Source organism: Leptidea sinapis, chromosome 46, assembly GCF_905404315.1.
Source record: "Leptidea sinapis chromosome 46, ilLepSina1.1, whole genome shotgun sequence".
NCBI lineage: Eukaryota > Metazoa > Arthropoda > Insecta > Lepidoptera > Pieridae > Leptidea > Leptidea sinapis.
The window spans coordinates 4,270,060-4,276,690 of NC_066310.1; positions in this window are offsets into that span (position 1 = coordinate 4,270,060).

Sequence of the window (6,631 nt, forward strand, 5' to 3'; positions counted from 1 at the left end):
ATTAGTTGTCGATACAGTAATAAAACTAGCCGCCGGGGGAACTATCTCAGCCCCCGGAGCGGTACAGTCAGGCGGCTTGTTCATATAATGATATTATACATAAAAACTTACCTGGACTCTAGCTAAACACTAAACCTATTATATTAACACTAAATATAAATAAACTTTACACGAATAAACTATAATAATACTGATAAAATCAAAAATGAAAATTCCGCGAAAGAAAAAACGACCAATCGATTCAACGTTTCACGCGCTTCCAAGGATGAAGTTGGTTCCTAAAATTTTTTTGACGTTTGCGACATTCGTTATGTTTTTTTTGGTTTCTTCGTCCATTACTAGGATAGGCAAAGGGTTCAAGCCCATACAGCCGTATTCGTTACTTAATAATTAATTATCAAAGCCATCGTTGCAAGATTTTTACTATATAGTTCTTTTTACAAACGTAGAATAGCACGAGGATAAATAATTTTAAGGATTTCTACTTTGTTAGGCCAATGAAGTATAACTTCTTGCGTGCATACGTAAGTAGGTACACATACTTTTCTTAAACATGAGAATCTAAGATCCCGCATTCAAAAAAAGGTACCAAGTTGTAAATCTTGATCAAGTGTATTTTGTCTCTTTTATACACAGTTATGATAACAATGATAAAACACACACTGTTGCTAACGTGAATATAAATCACGTTGATAAGTTGCTATGAAAATGTGATTTAGAAGATATATCTTTAGGCGGGTCTTATCTTTATGATTTTAAAATAAGACTTGACCTTTCAATTTAGTGAAACACAAACCCAATTGGAGTGATTATAAAATATCACAATATTTATCGTACGACCAATCACAAGGAAACTGTTAAGTATGACGTGCAATGTGTTATCTTTAAACACACTTTAAGCAACTGATATTAAAATAACTATTATTAACGTCATTCGAGAAAATAACATGCGATTGGTCTGATTAAATTATTTTGATTGTATCAAATGATTATATTGCCTCTGAATATGCGTATGAATATGACGCAATAGAATCTAAATCAAATAGAATGGTATACAAACACAGCGTGCGAGAGTGAAGACCATCTCTGACGGAGACTCAGCACGATAGAAAGGGAAAGCTATTCTATTGTTACTGTAACCGATTTTCATTGAGAAGTCGTAAACAATCAGCCACTCTTGGAATTAGCTTCTTAGTATTTTGAATATTAAGCAACTATCTCACGCACACACTGACAAATCAATATTGGTCACACATTCTTGGACTGCTAGTATATTCTAAGTCTGTGATTGCCTTTATGCAGGAAAATTAGAAGCTGTTGTAGCCGCTTAAAACTTCGGTCATTTCCCGCCATTTTAAGTATTTTTATCTACACCCATGCTTTAAATGCTCTATTAAAGATTCTTAAATAGTTAGCTCATTGCCAACATTAAAACACCCAATGTCCTAATAACCATTACATCATCCAAACGAGTGTTGTAATGAAATTCAGTACAGCATTACATCATCCGTTTTCATAATAACACTCCTTTGGATGATATTATGGTTACTCGGACTGGCTTTTTTAATGTTAGCAGTAAGCTATCTGTTTCAGAATCTTTTAGAGGATTCATATTATGGGTGTAGATAAAGTCTCTTGTATGCAACTGTTAATAATCTGATACTATTACCACACTATTATCATAAACCCACATTCGTCTTTTAATACCCCTTATTACACAACAGTTGAATAAATGACGATTTTTCGAGATTATCAGGTCATTTAATATTCAATCACAACAATGAAACGGAGTGGTAAAAAAATAGGGGCTATGAAGCCGTCGGTTATTTTAAATACATTTCGAAAGCTTGGAATCAGTTGCATTTTTATCAGGGCCCCGGGTCTTACCAGTAGGATTATCACGGTTTCCAGAAAGATCGCTAATGTGCCTATGTACAAACATAACATTAAGAAGTATATGAGAGGCAACAGTCAAAAAGTTTTATTTCTTTAAAGTTTTCTCTAATTTAGAGTTTAGTACCTAGACGTTGTCGATTCTTAATTAATTTCATTCTTAATTTATTTAATTTAACAAAGCCACTATTACTGCCAGTACAGAGATTTTTGAGGAAAGTAGAAATTTTTTCTTGCGAGGTTAACTTTTTTTTATGAAAATAAGGGAAGAGACGAACAGGACGTTCAGCTGATGCAGAAGGTAATAGAACTAGCACCATTAACTACAACTGCGCTCGTCACCTTGAGACATAACTTGGTGTCTGTTAAAGAATTTTGAACGATTTCTTCGTACGAAGAACGATATGGGGCGAAGAGATTTTTAAAAAAATGCACCTTGGCACGACACGCCATGAATTACGATTATCCCCCACCATTTGTATGTCTGGCATTCTTCCACAGTGTGGTTTTCGAGAAACTTTCTTTGAAGTACTACGAAATTTAAAAAAATAGTATGATTCCTCTGGTATTGCACGAGAATGTGAGCTGCGGTGATCACTTAACACCAGCAGGTGGCCGTACGCTAGTTTGTTCTCCATAAAAAAACGAGAGATAGGTAACCTATATAAACTATAGATTTATACATGTACGTACTTAAATGTTATTTGATTAGCTTCGTAAATAACTATATTTTATTTATAGAAGAGTCGATAAACTTAAGCTTTTCGTGATAATTGTAATTGATAAGGTTCGTTGATGACACTGCGTCACGCCTCCGCCGTGCGCGAATCACACGCGCCCCTGTGCGCAGGCGCATGTCCAGTAATCTCGTGCCGCAGATTGATAAATAAATGTCATTACCTATACTATAATCACACATTAACTGCGGTAACAAAATGTAAAAATCTGTCTTTTTATGGGTGTAAATGACTGCCTCGGTAGCATGTCGCGGTCTTGGGTTTTATTTTCGGGTCATGCTTTTTGGTGGGAGGCTTCTTTGAAAGGGTGGTTACCGGTCCCATACTCTGCAACCTCTTAAACATGCACCTACTATACTACAATAGGTTGCACAAGGTAGTTGATGCATAGGAGATATGGATGCAGAAGAATAGCCACAGAGCGAGCTTCCAGGTTGTAAGAGTGTCGCCAAAAAACGGACACGGATTCTCCGAGCTCCAGCATCTGAAAACCTACTTACTTCCTGGGAAGGTCTTTGTAAATTGGACTTAGACGATTAATTATTGAAAAGAAAAAAACCCCATCAAGAGGCAATTGTAAACTCACTTGACCGTCTATCAAGCAACAAAGTGGCGTGTGCAAACACCAGTGAAAACATAGGATTATAGCGTTCAGAAAACCACCACCAAAAACTAGGATATCATTTGGACGTCTGGTGTTACTCTATAGTGCGGTTTTCAAGGAACTTTCTTCCACGTACGATTAAAATGGGAAATGAAGCCCACAACGCTTCTGTGATTCTTCTGGTGTTGAAGGAGAATGTGGGCAGCGGTGATCACTACTACAGTACTAGTAACTAGGTGATTTCTTAATGAGAAATAAAGTTCTTTAAACCAGACATAAGCAGTTCTATCGCTTGTTACATCGCCCCGAATGTTCGTCAGGAACACTCAGACTCTGAATGAATAAATGAGCAATCGGTGTCATATTACGCGCGCCCGGGGCGCGAAGGGTCTCCTTCGCTGGCTGAAGATGCCGAGGTCATCAGTGAGGGAGGCGGATGATCCCTTTTGAACTCATGTCCGGTAGTGAAGATCGTTAACCCAGGTGGCCCTAGCGACCAAGCCCCGAAGAGACACATCGTGACTCCTCCTAATTCTGATTGTCTAAATTCTGCTGTTTTGAATGTCAGCAATACTGGCAACATTGGCTGACAGTTTTGAATGACACTGTCTCGAAGCCCAACATCGCCGCAGCGCTCCTCCGTACGGTGCTCTCCTCCAGTATCCTTCTGAAGAACCAGGTGGGGGTCCACAAGACCTGCATCAGCGGCGGAACTGCCATATAATTAAATAAGCTGGGCTTATTTAAAACTTCACGCTCAAATCAAATCAAATTTGTAAAGTTCATTGGCCACGTCAAATTTGCTCAGAAAAAACAGCCCCCTTTAGGAGTGCGTAAGGAACACCACGATCCAGAGGATTTTAGTAGTTGAAAGCCTTGACACCTTCATCAGCCGTGTCGCCATCTCGTCAGATTACGCACACCTGCGGGACCTGGCACCATGGCATGCGCGGCTACCTGATTAGCCGCTGCTTCCCGCCGGATCTTCTGCCGCGGGTCGAAGAAGAGAGGAGGATTAAATATAAACTTTATTACGATTGTAAAAACAATTACATATCTCAATGGTTGAATTTATTAATCAGTCACCATTTCATTTCAAAGAGTATCACAGTATGTATTTCGTAAATCCGTAACAATACAACAAATCTTCATAGACTTAGAATATACAAGCATATAGACACGGCGTAGGAGCTAATGCGTTATAAACGTTAATGTCTGTTTAGACAATCTGTGATTTCTTGAAATATCTTAGATAATCTAGCGGTTGCAATATTCGTGTACGCTCTAATATTTCTAACTGCATATGCCGCAAAGCTGAGTCTATCTGCTAGTTGGGCAATATGTGGACCCCACTGAAGCTTTTTATCTAACGTGATACCCAAAATGATCACAGTGTCCACAAGTTCTAATCTCTGGTCATTTATAAGTACGTTGGTTTGTGCCTCCGCTGTGTTTCGTGTAATGAATCGTAAACACTTTGTTTTTTACTGTTTGAGTGCAGATTATTCGTCTGAAACCATACCACTTCCCTTGAGGGTGCATTGTTTACCTCGTCATCAATATCTGCACGTCGCTTCACCTTAAAAAATAAGTGAATTATCATCAGCAAACAATACGATCTCATGACAATCATCTACCACAAAAGGTAAATCGTTAATATATACAAGAAAACACCGAGAGTAGAACCCTGCGGGAACACCTATTCCTACAGGTTTACCCGAAGACCATTTGTCTTTTACGTCAACTATCTTTTTTTGCTCCGTAAAGCTTTAATTTTAGAAGATAAAGTTTCATGGCGCATGCAGTCAAATGCTTTGGACAAATCACAAAAAATTCCCAATGCATCCTGTGACTCTTCCCAGGCGTCAAAGATGTGTCCAATGCAGTGAAACCCAAATTAATATAGTTTAATAATTTATAAAAATGCATTTGTAGCTGAAGCAAAGGTTTTTCAAAAAATTTAACTAAAAACAGGCAGCACTGACATAGACCTAAAATTAGCAGGATCAAAAGAACTGCCCGATTTAAACAAAGGTATAACTTTGCTGTATTCCAAGAGGTCAGGGAACACACCCTCATCTAAACTAAGTATATTCGTACATAAACATACATAAATACTACAGGGCCACATCTCTATATACAGGCCTCCTCCAGTTCCACTTTCACCCCCTCTCGTTCGTCCTGTTACGTCAGTACGGTTTGCAGTTTCATTACCTTTAGAAACATGTCGTGATATTTAGGTTCTATCACTGCTTTGTTTTATAAATCCTATAACTTTTAATCAAAGTTCGTTTTGACTATAAAAGTTGATTATATAAAGATAAATTAACATTGTTGATTGTAGTGTGAATATTTATCTTTAAGTAGCAACTATTAAAGTTAACCTACAAATACTAGATATCTTTTCTTTAACTTCGAAATTCCCTTAGGTGTTCGTAAATACCCCGCCTTCCCTTAATACACACTGTCTATTTCGGTGTTTGAGATACAGATCGCTGACAGATAGATGGATGGAAGGGAAAGGTTGAGTAATATTAAAATATTTTCATACTAAATAGGATTTTAAATCACTTATAGAACGTCAAAACTACCAAATAGTACATTTCTCAATATAAGTACATCGCCCCACAGTTTCTAGAAAAAACGCTTTTGTGCTTACGTCATCATCATCATTTCAGCCGGAAGACGTCCACTGTTGGACAAAGGTTTCCCGCAAAGATTACCATGGTCCATGACGATATGTCCTGCACTGCCCTCATCCAACCTATTCCGGCGATCTTGACCAGATCGTTAGTCTATATTGTGGAGGACCTACCACCACTACGTCTTCCGACACGTGGTTACCATTCGAGGACTTTACTGCCCCAACGGCCATCTGTCCGTCAAGCTATGTGCCCTACACACTGCCACTTCTGTTTCGCAACCACTGGGCTATGTCGGTAACTTTGGTTTTCCTACGGACCTCCTCATTTCTGATTCTATCTCGCAAGGAAACTCCGAGCATACTCCGAGCATGTCTCTGAGCGACAATGAGCTTCCTAATATTCCTATATACATAAACAACATTACCAAGAACTTATTAATTATGACTCAAATAGAAATAAATACATCATAGTAACCAACTATAAATAATAAGTATACTTGTTAACTGGGATCAGATTAACAAAACACTAACAACATATAAACAGATAAAGAAAACTACGGACCATGTTGTTATTGTTAATGATTTAAATCAGAACATAATTGAACTCATTACACTTTTGTTTAATTTTAACTGAGTTTATCAACCTAGACATAATTCTCAGGAGTTTATTCACTTTCTTTAGAATATACTTTTCCATGAGATAAGTCAATCGCCGATTAACATCCCATAAATATTTTTAACTTTTATGTTTAC